Raw genomic sequence first — 14864 nt, 5'->3', positions numbered from 1 at the left:
GCATTCAACGGAAACCAACAAAGGTAGTAGTTAAAAGATGCGAAACTGTAACGATAGAGTGGAGTGTTAGGGATGGGGTAGACCTAGATTAACGTTAGCTAACATTGTAAATAGAGATATGGATCTACTTAATTTGACCAACGAAATGGCCTTTGATAGGGCTGCGCGAAGAAAAATGATTCATGTAACCGACCCCATTTGATGGGACTTAAGGCTTGGCTTGGTTTGGTTTGGTTTGGTTTGGTTTTATAAGAGAATAGAAAAAATTATATAATAGTTGTGGAATATCATTTCGCTAGGAAAACAATTAAAAATTATATTTTTTAACTAATTTTATCAAATAAAAAATTATTATAAGGAGGTATATAATTTTATAAATCACAATGGATAATTTGTATTTTAAATATATTTTAGGAGATGTATTTGTAGCTTGTTTAAAAAAAAATTGATTTGCCACTTTGAATCAATTTGATGAATTACAGCTGGCTTTTTGCTTATTAAATTTATTTATTATTTTATTTTTTGAGCTAGGCTTAGCTTGTATTTTTTTCCTTTTCTACAATGTGGTATAAAATACAGGCGGACAGGTCCAGCGTTCTGGCCCATACGAGGGCTCCAAACCTTAGCATTTTAATTTGTTTCATCCGAAGCCATCTTGTGGTGGTTTCAACGCCAACAATACAAATCTGACTTCAATTTGTTTTTTTAATTTGGAATAATATAATTTGAATATTAAACTGTCAATTTAAATTAAACTCGAATAATACCAACTCGAATTTTATTACTAATATTTATTAAATTATATTATAACATAATAAATTTTACTATTCCGTATACACAAAGTATTTTCATATTAAGTGTCGTGTATTGTATTTATTTATTGATTTATCTTTTGAGTTTTTAAAAGTAAAATACATTTTATTGTGTTTGAATTTGAATCACCCATATCCCAAATTATTAGAGTTAAACTCATACTCAAATTTGTTTACACCAATTTAGGGAGTTTGGATTTAGGTCAAACTCAAACTTTAACAAATCATTACATAATTCAGATCGAGTTTAAACATATCATCAACCAACTACTTATACTTTAGATCAAGTTTAAACGTATCATCAACCAACTACTTTGTATTTGAATTTGGGTAACTCAAACCCACTTCGAGTTTCACCTAAATTAGATTTCTTCAAACAAGTTCAGATAAAAGTTGGGATTACGATCCCTCTATACATATGGAATGAACTTTGAGCCTTCGTTTGGGATGAACTTTTTTAACTTGTGTTTGAGATGATAATTGGCTTTTTTTTAGTTGATTTGATGGTTGTGAAAGAAAAAATGAAATAATTATGATTTGAATGTAATATTTTATCTTATTAAATAAAATATTTATTGGTTTATCAGTCCCAACTTTACATGCCAAACATACCCCTTAACCAACCAATTTGTATTTGAATTTTGACAAACCTTCTCTGAATTCTTTGAGTTAAACCCAAATTTGTTTGGGGTGTGCAAAAAAAAGTCACATTTTTATTTTATTTTCTCTTTAATAACTTTTTTGTCAATTTTTTATATTTTTTGGTCTATCTTGTGTAGACTAAGCTAAAAAATTTATATTTAATAAGTCAAAATAAGCAAAAAAGACTACTATTTTTATCTTATTTTTGTCTTTTCTATTTTTTTCAAAATTTTTTTTGTTTTGTCAAATTGAATTCCGAAACAACCGTAGAGTTTTTTAAGCAAGTTCGAATAGAGAAGTTGGACTCCGACTCAAATATAGATACACCTCTCTGTAAACATGGGCCGGGCTTCAACGGATCCACCTGGACCGGCCCAATTAATAGGTTTCGCCTATTAGGCTATCTCCAACGGTTCACCAGATGCATCACCAAATATAAATTTGGTGAAAAAGTATACATTTTTTTGCTCCAACGGTTTTATCAAAACAGTATCAAATTGAGAACGCCCCAAAATTTTCACCAAACTAAAGATCTCTTGCACCTTTCAGCAATTTACTGTGTATAGCCGTTGAGTGTGGACCCACCGAACGACCAGCCGGATGTCCTCCTAGATGACCACCTCAAACAAAATATTGTGAAAATTTTACACTAGGAGGTCAACCCCCCGGTCGACCACCTCTGTATCTTTTTTTGAGGAAACAAACTCAGTGAGGAAAAAACGTGAAGGCTAAACCGTTCAACCGATGAATGATAGGAAAGAGATGTAAATGGAATTTTTATTCTTTGGTTCCAACTTGATGGGTCCTCCACTGATCTCTGCAGTAGTCAACAACGTATGGAGCCCAATGTGTAAAAAAATGAAAACCCCCCTAACCAATCCTAATTGGTGTGTTTCCCATTTGATTTCTTTGAAATTGTTTGAGGGTCTGCATTTCTTTTCATTATATTTCCAAAAGTGTGAGTGAAAATTATTGATTCAACTCTTTTCTCATCTGGTTTTGATTTCAATTCCAATTCTCAAAACAGAGTAGTGACAAGCAAAGAGGAATAAAACTTGCAATATACGAAAACAATTCTGAAAACAACATCAAGGGGTCTTGGTTGGGATCTGAATACTGAAGATGTTTCTAACCAAGACCCATTTTACCCTTACAAAAATCATGAAAATTTAAAATTAGGTGATGCTTCTGAGTGTGGAAAAAAAAAATTCATTTTCCTTGTCCGATTGGCCGACCGGTCATCTCCCCGGACGTCCACTGTCTTTTGATGAAAGCTACAGTACACCGTTGGAGCAACTGATATCAGATCAAGGAACTCGCCTTTCTTTTACTCAAATTTGATGGAAAAAAATGGTGAAGCATTGGAGATGCTCTTAGTAGAGCAAAACAGCTTCACAATCAAAACCCTAAAAACGCATCTTTCATCATTCTTCAGAGCACAGAGAGTATAGAGATTTAGACAGAGAGAGAGAGACAGAGAAGATGCCGGCTGGACATGGATTAAGGTCGAGGAAAAGAGATCTGTTCTCTTGAGGGTTCTACAAGAAGGGCACAATTAATCTGTCGACATATTTTCACACTTACCACATCGGGGAGTATGTCGACATCAAAGTTAACGGCACTATTCACAAGGGCATGCCCCACAAGTTCTACCATGGCCGCACTGGTCACGTATGGAACGTTACCAAGCGCGCCATCGGTGTTGAAATGAACAAGCAGGTCCAAATACCCTCTTTTCTAATCCTTCCCACATATATATATGTGTGTGTGTGTGTGTGTGTGTGTGTGTGTGTGTGTGTGTGTGTGTGTGTGTGTGTGTGCGCTTTAATATGTTTTTATGATTCGATTTTGTAAATCTGTGTTTGCTCTTAAGATGTTTGATGATTTGCTTGTGTTTAAATGATGGAGGTATCATTTGGGTTTTTCTTAGTTTTGTGTATTTATATCAGAATATATAAACATCCGTTTCTGCTCTGAAGGTGTTCGATGATTTGCTTCTGTTGAAATGTTGGAGGTAACATTTTTTTTTTTATTACAAATTTCTTTGTATATACATAAATAAGCGTAGTATGTGTTCATATATTGGTTGTTGTAAATCTGTTTCTGCTCTGAACATGTTTGATGAGTTGTTTTTGTTGAAATGGAGGAGTAATCATCTGTGGTTTTGTTAGTTTGTGGATTTATATCAGAAAAACAATAGTAATTTCGCGTGTTTCTGATCTGAAGGTGATCGATGGTTTGCTTGGGTTAAAATTTTAGAATATTCATCTGGGTTCTCTTTAGTTTTGTGGATTTATATTTGAAAAACAAGTATTTTTTGAATCATCTGATTAAAATTTTTTTGTTTGTGATATAATCAGTTGGTATGTGATCTGAAGGTGTTAGATGATTTACTTGTTCTGAAGGTGTTACATGATTTGCTTGTGTTGAAATGGTGGACCAATCATCTGGGTTTGTTTTACTTAGCTTTGTGCATTTTTATCGAAAAAACAAGTGTCTTTTTGTGTAATTTGATTAAGAATGTGGTTTTTAGGTGATATAGTTAATTTGGTATATGTTGAAATGGTGATATATAGTTGAATGGTATTTGACAATTTGCTTGTTTCGAAATGGTGGAGTAATCATCAGGTTTTCCATAGTTTTGTGTATTTATAGCAGAGAAACAAGTGTCATTTTTATGTCAGTTGATTTAGAGTATTTGGTTTTTAAATTGGAGTATGTAAATGCTTTTTTATTAGCTGGGTTATTTTGCGTTTGATATGGATGTGTGATGGGTTTGATCCCTCTTTTCAGGCTGTGGTTGGTTCTTGAATTTGTGGAGGATTAGTGAAGGGGAAACTATCCATTTTTTACATCCACAAATCCAATATCCAAACACATTGCTCATTAGCCTTCTATTTTTGTATCAGGCTATTCTAATTGAATTTGTTTGGCAGTGTATTTTTTTTATTTGGTTTTTTAACTGATGAAATAGAACATAATGGAAGTTATGGTGTATTATTTATCAAAAAAGTAAATGGAAGTTATGGTGTACATAAATACAGGTGGGTAACAGGATCATCTGCAAGAGGATCCATGTGCGCATCAAACATGTGCAGCCTTCAAGGTGCACCGAGGACTTCAAATTGCAGAAAAAGAAGAATGATAAGCTGAAGGCAGAGGCTAAGGCAAGGGGTGAAGTTATCAGCACCAAGAGGCAGCCAGAGGGTCCTAAACCCGGTTTTATGGTTGAAGGAGCGACGCTAGAGACTGTCACTCCCATACCTTATGATGTGGTTAACGATCTAAAGGGTGGCTACTAGAGAGTGCCTCTTTGTTTCATTTTAAGTGCTATTGATTAAAATTTTGATGTGTTTTTGAATACTGTATGGAAGTACTTTATTTTTTTGTTTTTGTAATTTTTTTAAGTGAATTTTTAAAAATAATTTATGTTAATTTTTATTTTTTATTTATTTTTTTTTTTTGAGATATGCGTAATCTAATTTGGATGCACTTTCAAAGTATAATATTTGTGAATTTTATAAAAAAATACAAAAAAAAATTAGTATATTTTTGTATTTAGTTATATTCAATAATTTTTTTAAGATTTTTGTATAAATTTTATATTTTTTAAGTATATTAAGTTTAAGTAAATCTAAAGACTAAGAAGGTTGATTAAAATATTTAAAAAATATATGATAATATGAATTGAAAATTAAGAAAATTGTTTTTGAAAATTTCAAATCAAACAAAGTGACACTTCAATCAATTTGGTGAATTACAGCTGGATTTTCTTTATTAAATTTATTTATTATTTTTGTTTTCAAGCTAGGCTTAGATAACCTTGGAATTCTTGTTTTTTTCTTCTTTTGTACAATGCTATCAACAACACACCCTAAAACAAGACATCTATTCCTTCCAAGGAATTCCTAAAATCACCATTAGGAATTCCTTAATAAAATCATTCATGCTGTGGTCCTTGAGAAATTTGGTTTGCCTACAATAGTTTTTAGTTTAGAATGGTAGAACATATTTCATTTTGTGTGGATTTCTCAAAGCATAATTTTAGTGTCCAAAATATGATGTACAAATCCCACACTACCTTTAGGTTAGAAGAACGATGAAAACATTACAAAGGAAAAAGGAGGACAACAGGGTATATAATATTTCAAAGAGATGTAAAAATTACAAAGGAAAAAGGAGTACAACAGGGCATATAACATTTCAAAGAGATGTACAACGCCTACACCACTCTTGATGCATCAACAATGTAGTTAGCATGGCAGAGGTTGGTAATCATGGTCTTTGATGCTTGACACAAATTAGGGTTACAAGTTTAGGCCATGTATGCTAGGCTTTCACAAACCATGGTTTCTCCTTGTTTGATGCGTGACACAAACCAAGGATACAATTTTAGGCTATCTATAGTTTCATGGAGTGGCTACTTGATTGAAGCTTGGAATGACCCAATTTTCTTAAGTCACTAAGCTTGTTCAAAATGTTTTTGTTGGAATAATTCTACATAAGTGAATCATAAAAAAATACAAAGAATGTTTATGCTAGATAAAGCATATTGAAAGTATCCTTATTTGTTGATATTTATATTATTTTTCACTAGTAATGTTAAATTTGCTCTCGTTTGGTGGAGCTTATAAGCTCACTTTTTTTGGATTACTAAAAAAAATTGTTGGTCTAAACAAAATGCCAAAGTTGTGGGCTGGATTGAGGCCTCTAGGCACAATTCGAATCAGGCAAAGAGTTTCAGCCCATTATTAGGGTCCCAAACCCTAACATTTTCATTTATCTCTCTTCGGCAGACACCTTAAGCTGTTTCATCTCCAATAACATGAGCTAATTAATTTTATTTTTTAATATTTTTTATAAAAGAATTTGACAATATAATTTTTAATTTGGTTGGGGTTTGGATTAAACTTGTCAACTTGAATTAATTCGGACAATACTTATGCAAGGGTTCTCACAAACTATTATACTAACATTTGGATTAAATTTTACTCTTTGATACACAAACAAAATTTCATATTAGAGTTTCGTATTTTGTAATTTTTTAGATTTTTTATTATAGTTTTTAAAGGTGAAATATATCAGTTTAAGATAAACATTTTTTTTTTTTTTTTTTTTTTTTGAATTTGTGCAACCCAAGTATACCCCAAAGTTATTTAAGCTAAACTCAAACTTGAACTTGTCCAAACAAGTTGAGAGAGATTGGTGTCAATGTCAGACTCAAATTTCAATTGATCTCTCCATACTTCAAATTGAGTCTAGACGTTCCCTCGACCGATCAATTTATATTTGAATTTGGACAATTTAAACTTACACTGAATTCTTCAAGTTAAACCCAAATTTAAGATTCTTTAAGCTGTGTTTCTTAAATCTCTCAATTAAACACCAGTTTTAGTGTCCATTTGAAAACTTTGTATTTTAGTAATTTTTTAACTTTTTTGATTTTTTTATGTAGTAAAAAAAAAAAGGTTAATTACACTTTAACCCCCTATGGTTTGACGAAAAAACACAGAACCTCTATGGTTGCATTTGTAACACTTGGCGGTTGTTTGACATCCCTTATATTAGTACACTTTTTTATCTTTTTATTTTTTTAGGTCATATCACCTCACTACTTTTCTACACATCTTTTAATAAAAAATTTAAAAATATATTTATTTAAATCATCACAAACAATCTCTTAAATTCCCTAGATATTTTACATCAAGTTGTTTGATTTGACCACTAGACTTGGTCTCTCTCTCTCTCTCTCTCTCTCTAAAGCTCACCTCCCACGGCTACTCTAGCCCCAACCCTCAACTTTAAGTCTAGATCCTCTCCTTGGACTCTCTTCTTGGGTTCCTACTTGCAACGGGGGAGATACATCTAAACATATCCAACGGTCCAAACCTAGCTAATAAAAAAAAATTAAAACAAGTTGAAAATGAAATTTTCCTGCACAAAGCCATACATACCAGGTAATACACATTTGACCTCACTCTCACTCAGCTTCACCCTCACCCCTTTTCCTCCACCGAACCCAGCCTCACCGGCGACCCACTCCCGACGACGATCTACTCTCGACGGCGATCCACTTCCGACGACGACGACCCACTCCTGAAACCCAACCCATTGAGGTGGATTGATTCTCTCTGCTTCACAAACCAAAGCCTCACGCTATTCTCCTCCATCTCACCGGCGCGACCCACTCCCCAAACCTAACCCATTACTTTGCCCTCATTCTCTCTGCCCTCACTTTCGCGAACCAAAGTTCCCCTGTGAGCAACTAGTCTCTGTAGCTTCAAACACCCGACATATGGGTCCGATGTCAATCATCCACAGGTTAGTCTTCATTGTCTCTGTAATTGATTATTTCAGCTTCATTTGTTAGATACATGAAAACAATCATGTGATATAATTTTTGCCTGTTGGTAATGGATGTTGATACCCTTGGTCTTGACATACATAATTTTTGCCTACTGGTAGTGGTTCTCCTTGGTCTTGACATACATAGGTTCAAGAAATTGGTGTTTGTATGTCAATATATTAACTGATGCACAAAAAATTTATGTTTGTATGTCAATTTCATTATCCTATTAAACCATGAACCAACTAACATAAACACTTAAAACAATATTTCAATAACTTAACTGATGCACTGAGAATTTTGCTGGATTTACATAATAATAATTTAAAAATTAGTTTTTATATTTTGTTAGTTTGACAAATATAAACACTAAAAAGATATTTTCAATTTTTTCAGAAATTATTTGTACCATCTAAAAGATAAAATCATGTGAAAAAGATGTAGTTGATCCTGGTAAATATGATGAAGGCTTGTTGAATTGGGTTGGCCTTTTTTGTATTGCCTTTATCCAAAGCCATAGTTTCAGTCAGCATTCAAGTAACCTTCACTTTTATCATGACCTCAACCAATGTCTGTTTTGACTTACCTCTTCTTTTCATTTTTCTCACAATGATTAAGGATGGAATTGTTTATTTTTTATTTTTTATTTTTTTCTGTAGCAGATATAACATTTTTTCCTGTAGCAGATATAACTTATATGACTTATTTTGTAGCTAACATTTGATTTATATGACTTTTCAGTTGCATTTTGATATGGATATAGAATCAAAGAATGATTGTACTTGGAAGCCAAACGAGGGAATGACATTTGATTCAGAACAAGGTGCTCTGATTTTTATAATACATATATGGAGGAAGAATGAGGTTTAGCATAAGAAGGGATTATTGTAGCGAGAACAAGTTTACTAGCCAACTTATTTCTAGAATTTTGGTTTGCAACAAGGAGAGATTTCGGAAGGTTGACAAGCGAGACCCATTGACCAAAAAACCTAGAGCTGAAACTAGGACTGGTTGTGAGGCTCGATTTTATGTTAAATTAGATTGTTATTACATTTTATGTACATTGAGTTTGCCCCTTTGTTCTGTCCATTGTGTGTTTTTAATATATATATTTTTTTTTTTTTGGAAAATACAGTTTGCTGCTGTGTTTTCTTTCTTTTTGTTTTTTTTTAGGCTATCAATAGGCACAAAGAGGTGGAATGCATTAGAAATTTTAGTTATAGCAGCTCATAAATGAAAGTTTCTTCCTTAATGTTGCTGAAAAAGTTGTTGAAACTGTTGCTGTTCATGTTGTAGAAAATATTGTTGAAAATGTTCCTCATAACTGAATTTTTTTATTTATTTTTTATTTTTTTAATGTTGCTGAAAACGTTGTGTGAAAATTTGCTGCTGTGTGTTTTTAATGTTGTTGATGCTGTTGTGACATAAGATGTTTTTAGGTGACGATGTACATTTAGTATTGAACAGTCCATGTAACATTGACCAGAGTTATATCTTGGCTTGTATTTACAATTTGGACAAACTTCATCCTTTCTTTTGTTGATCTTTGAATGGACGAATTTTATGTGCACTTATACCATGTCTATATGTTCTTTCTTTTTTTTGTTGGTCGCATATGTCTATATATTCTTTCAGATATAAGAAATTAGGTGCAGCAAAGGGGTTTCCACCCGACTTGATTACCCATAATGTTATCGTGGATGGATTGTGTAAAGTGGGCAATTTGGAAGAAGCATATGGGTTGTTGCAAAAGATGGCTCGGGATGGTCTCTTGCCTGCTATGTAACATATACCAGCATTATTCACACTGTTTTGGTGTTCAATCACGTAAAATGACATAGATTGGTGTTCATTCTTGTATAATTTACTTGTATTTTTATTTTTATTTTTTTGAAAAAAAATGTTGGAGTTTGTTTATGGGGGTGATACTAATTTTTCTTTCATTAGTGCTGTGGGCAGATTTCATGTTAAATTGAGTGGCTGATTTCCTATTACTCTGGACAGATTGTGTTCATGTACCACCTTCACAGATGTTGATTGAGATCTGGGCCAAGTAACATTGAACCAAATAGCAAGGAGACACCGAAAACATGCGTGCATGTGACCTTTTTCATAGGCATTTCCTGGATCAATTGATAAGCATTGGCCTAACAGCATCAATCAATACACACTCACCATCACACATTACAAGTTCTATAATCATATAATCATAAAATCCATAACTACATTCATCAAATTTTCATTCATCAAAACCATCTAAAATCATTCAATCCATTCATCAAAGCCAAAATGTTACAAACAATCCCACAACTAAGGATCACAACCACATTTTTCAGAAATTGATAAAGACATCTATAGCATATCACACACATCCTGACATTATATTGTTCGTCGAGTGAACTGCAATATGATTCTTTAATGTTTGTGCAAGTCTAATTCCTCCAAATGTCTCTCTTTGATTTTTTAAATTGGTAAGTGTATTGATTTTACCAGATAAAAACGTTTGCTACTATTTTAGAATCCTCCTTTTTATTTATTAATGGAATTGTTTATTTTTCCTGTCGGAATAAACTCTGCCCAACACAATCACAATATTTTTGGAAACTAGTACAAATGGGGTCTATTTGGTCATATAGTTCTTACACTAATTTGAGAATTGTCTTGGTTGTCATGCTGGCTTGGGAATTAGTTTAGCTAGCCATATTTTCTTTCCTGGTTGCATCTATTTTTACCTGGGAAAGGTAGAAGGTCTTAAGTACTATAGGTTCAAAAAATAATTAACAAGTACGAGATCCAAGTTGAGGCACGTTAAGTAGTATGCATAATTAGAGCTGATTTCCCATGTCAAGATCAAGCTAGGTTGTCATAACTCAGAGAGAGAGAGATAGTCCCACAATTTACAAATTGATGACCACAGAATCAAGCAAAGTATGCTAGAGATGTAGTTATAGCTTTCAAATTGACAGAAAAATTAAAGATACTTTAATAAGAAGGATGTTTCAAATGCCAAAAGACAACTGACCTGAAAAACAAGCCTCTTTTAGGGGAATTCAAACTCAAAAAAGGGCATAGAAGTGTTGGGTCCAAGGTGTCTGCACGGTTAGTTGCAATTATATCATTCACAACTTAATTGACATAAAATTAGCCAATGATACAGTAATACATAGGAGTTGGTTGCTTAAGTTGAAACCAACTTAGTTGGTTGCTTAAGTTGTCTGCCATATGTTAGCCAATTAAAGCTGAAACCATAATTTAAATCCACCCAAAACAGGAGGTGTAATACATATGAGTTGGTTGCTTAAGTTGACAGCTGCCCTAGAAGCTTGTCTTTGGGTAAACTAATATATTTTGATATTTATTCTTTCAGTGAAAAGTAGAACAACTTTAATGGCATTGATGATTCATGTTGATATGGCTTAAACTTTGCACTAAAACTAACCTTTGTTTTCTCCGTGCCATGAAAACTATTTACAGTGTCGAATAGAAAAGGGTGCTAGTAATACTTTTGCTTAGTGTGGGAACATGATCATCTTAGGGCATCTACAGCCATTTTACACAATTTGAGTAAAAATCACTTAAATCTGTATCAATTTCACAAAATTCATAATAACTAGGTAATGACTACACCTCATATCTCTGCTACCTTCTTCTAATACTTGCATTTTTTTAAGTATAGATAATTGCCTAGTACACATCATAATCAAAATCCACAAATTTATAGCACTACAAATAATCAAGTCAAGAAAACCCAAATCAAAGCCCTAATTTTGAAATTCCAAATATATTTTCTCAATCACAACTTTAACTTTTTAATCTGGATTTAAAATTAGATTTCCGAGTTTGGAGGACGAACCTGGTTCATCTATATGGCCTGAGAACCCACGTTCTTCTCAACAAATTTCTTTGCTCCAGCCGATGGTGGTCGCAGTGGATAACGCCCTCTGTCTCTCTTTGAGTCTACTTCCTACTTGGTCGACTGTGCATTCGGTGAGATGGGTTCGGTGAGGTGGACGGTGGGCTATGGTTCGCGAAGCAGAGAAGATGAGGGCTAGAGCGGTGGGTTGGGTTCCAGAGTGGGTCGCCGTCGTCGGGAGTGAGGCGCTGGTGAGGATGGGTTCGGTGGAGGAGAAGAGCGTGAGCGTGAGCGTGAGGCCGAGTAAGAGTGAGGTCAAAAGGGCGTATAACCTGTACCAGCAGTCGAGGGCACACGCATCGCAAACTCAGGCCAAGTTTAGCCAGTTGAAAATTAGTCAAAAAAAAATAAAAATAAAAATAAAAAAGTTACTCAAAAAATTTAAGAGGTATCACTATTTACCAAAAGTAAAAAATTAAAATTGTATAACTCTTAATTCTAATTTTTTTCTACGCACTAATTTATACAATTTTTTAATATACATTTTTTCATAAAAAATCAAAAAATTAACCCAAACATTCATATTTTTTCCTTCAATTTTTTAGTTCAAAAAGACAAAAAATACACTTATTTAGGACACTCCAAACAATCTCTCAGAAAAAGTTATATTATGTTATACTTTTTTTAATAATATATATGTATCATGAGTATAATATAATGTATTGTAATATAATATCTAATTTTAGTATATTTTATAAATAAAATTCAAAAATTACAATATAATGTATTGTAATATAACATATAAATTTTGAAATTTTTTTTATAATAATAATGAACAAAATTAAATTATAAAAATAAAAAATAAACAATCACTTAGATGTGATTTTATATAAATAAATAAATAATCACTGACATGTGCTCTCAAGTTTAAATTTTGGAAAGATTGGCCAAAAAGAGTGATATTACTTAACAGAATTTATAGTAAAAAAATAAATAAGGGGTTGTTTGGGGTGTCTTAAATAAGTGTACTTTTTGATTTTTTTGACTAAAAAGTTCAGAAAAAAAAGATAGTTATTTTGGTTAACTTTTAAATTTTTACGAAAAAATGTGTATTAAAAAATTATATAAATTAATATGTAAGAGAAGATAAGAACAGTAGGCCGTACCGCCTGGGGAGTGAATTGATGATAAGAAATGGTTGCCTACTTTTTGAGCAGTGCATTAGACGGTGTTGTTCGATCCATGGAGGCCATCACGGGTCCCGTTTTGATAATCTGAACTGTTCAATGTGTAGAACTCGTCGAGTACTATATGCCTGTAAACAATCATGTTGATCGGATATCAATAGCTATCTGATCGGATTAATTTTTTTTCAACCGTTAACTATAACACCATCCATTTTTTTATACAAAACTGATTTAATCATGTAGTTAGCGATATCCGATTAACGTGATTTTTTACAGACATATAATAATCGACGAGTTCTACATATTCACAGTACAGATTATCAAAATAAGACCCGTGATGGCCCCCACAGGTCAAACAACACTGTGTTATTTGTGCACCTTGCCTATGCAATTTTTCCAAATCATTTCAGCAACTTAACAATAGTCTGTGGGATGGTTCAGACTGAGTTGCAATTATTTGTGTGTAAATATTTTTTTTTTTTGTGAATAGTGATAACTTTTTTATTTTTTGAATAATTTTTTGACTTTTTAAATTTTTTTATATATCTCAAACCAGCCGTAAATAAACAAAAGTTTCTATGATTGAGAATATAACAAATTCAAGACTCTTAAACAACTAAAGAACTTGTACGAAAGAAAATAAACAAAATAAACAAATTCAAAACTCTTAAACAATTATAGAATTTATTTTTATTTTTAAAAAAAACAGAATTTATACCCAAAAAACACTTTAAAATAATAAATAATCATTGAGAATATTTAAAACATAAACAAACCTATTAATTCTAGTTATTTTTAAAAACAGAATTTATAGTTTAGAATAATAATGAACAAAAATTTATATGAAAAAAAATAACTAAACAAAAAATTCAATCACTGAGAATATAAAAGTTAATGAGTTTTAGATCATTTACCTTCAAAGAGGAATAGTAATCTTGTTTGTATGCCATAATTGTAAAAAAAAAAATAAAAAAAAAAAAAAACTAATAAAGTAAAAAATTCATAAAAAGAGTTTAAGAGAAGGAGAATTGGTCAATTCATGTTCTTACATACTAATAGTATAAAAAAATACCTAATAATGCTAGTTTTTATACTTTTGCTTGGAGCATAACAGGAGGGACATGTGGGATGAAAAAACAAACTTGACTTCCGTTATTGACGTTAAAGCCCAACTTCATAGTCAAACCACCACAAACTACCGTTCAATTAAACATTATCACAAAATTGACACCAATTGTAAATAAATAAATATTCAGAAAATTAAATATTCTAAGAATGTGATTGACAATGATTTTACTTGGGAGAAGAAAATGAAAATTCCATAAAGTGTAATATGAAGGACACATGGGATGAAAAGGTGTTTGTGGGGGTGAAAAGGTGGGAACAGTTAGAAAAGGAGAATCAGATTGCTTGAGATGAAAACGTGGGAGTCAAAGTTTAAAGTTGTGCAGGGTGAGATGTGTGAGGGAACGTGGTGTGTGAGGAATGTGGTTGTATTTTTTTTATTATTATTATTAATTTACAGGTGGCAAAAGTTTTAAGAGACTAAATTAGGGCTTCACTTAATATAATAGTATAGATGTATAGGGCAGGAAAATTTCATTTTCAATTTGTTTAATTTTTTTTTTATTAACCAGATCTGGACCGTTGAATCTGTTTGGGTGCATCTCCACCGTTGCAAATAGGAACCCAAGAAAAGAATCCAAGGAGAGGATTCAGACTCCTCAACTTTTAGGGAGTCCTCTTTAAATCCAAACGAATCATCAAAGTCCACTCTTGCCACTTCCTCGCTTTCAAAGTCCTCTTCATCTTCCTCATCTCTTTCTCTATCATCATCTACCCAACTTTCCAAACCACTCTCTCTCAATCCCAACCCAAACACATCTGAATCCTTCCCTCCCACCCAATCCAAATCTCTGATTACTCTCTCCACATCCTAGCTCTCCCCCTCATCTCTATCCTCTTTGTCTCTCTATTCTTTCTCTACGCAATTAGCACAATCACCTATAGCACTTACCACGACT

General features: G+C 32.5%; 1 protein-coding gene, 1 long non-coding RNA gene and 1 pseudogene across 7 annotated transcripts in view; 2 read left to right on the top strand and 1 right to left on the bottom strand.

Annotated features, from left to right (window-relative positions):
* LOC114284902 (putative disease resistance RPP13-like protein 1) overlaps positions 1 to 12036 on the bottom strand; it is a 30209-nt gene extending 18173 nt beyond the window's left edge. For 4 of the 5 annotated variants that reach the window (XM_082916840.1, XM_082916838.1, XM_082916839.1 and 1 more), the window contains exons 1-2: positions 11654 to 12035; positions 10823 to 10892 (exon numbers count right to left, since the gene is read on the bottom strand). The gene's annotated coding sequence lies outside the window, so the exon portion shown is untranslated. Of the gene's footprint in view, positions 1 to 10822; positions 10893 to 11653 lie in introns of all 5 variants that reach the window. The other variant, XM_082916842.1, reaches the window with a different exon arrangement.
* Positions 2937 to 4922, top strand: LOC114295230 (large ribosomal subunit protein eL21x/eL21w-like; annotated as a pseudogene). Its single transcript, XR_014362464.1, has 2 exons — positions 2937 to 3173; positions 4499 to 4922. The product of XR_014362464.1 is annotated as a large ribosomal subunit protein eL21x/eL21w-like (transcript).
* LOC145820602 (uncharacterized) lies at positions 7169 to 9124 on the top strand. The gene is made up of 2 exons (XR_014362481.1): positions 7169 to 7775; positions 8542 to 9124. It is a non-coding gene; the product is annotated as an uncharacterized LOC145820602 (long non-coding RNA).
* Positions 12037 to 14864: the final 2828 nt, after the last annotated feature.

The sequence above is a fragment of the Camellia sinensis genome, chromosome 2, assembly GCF_055761805.1.
Source record: "Camellia sinensis isolate YWXY chromosome 2, ASM5576180v1, whole genome shotgun sequence".
In the NCBI taxonomy this organism is placed as follows: domain Eukaryota; kingdom Viridiplantae; phylum Streptophyta; class Magnoliopsida; order Ericales; family Theaceae; genus Camellia; species Camellia sinensis.
Note: the sequence above shows the minus strand (reverse complement) of the source record. Positions and strands in the feature narration are given on the sequence as shown.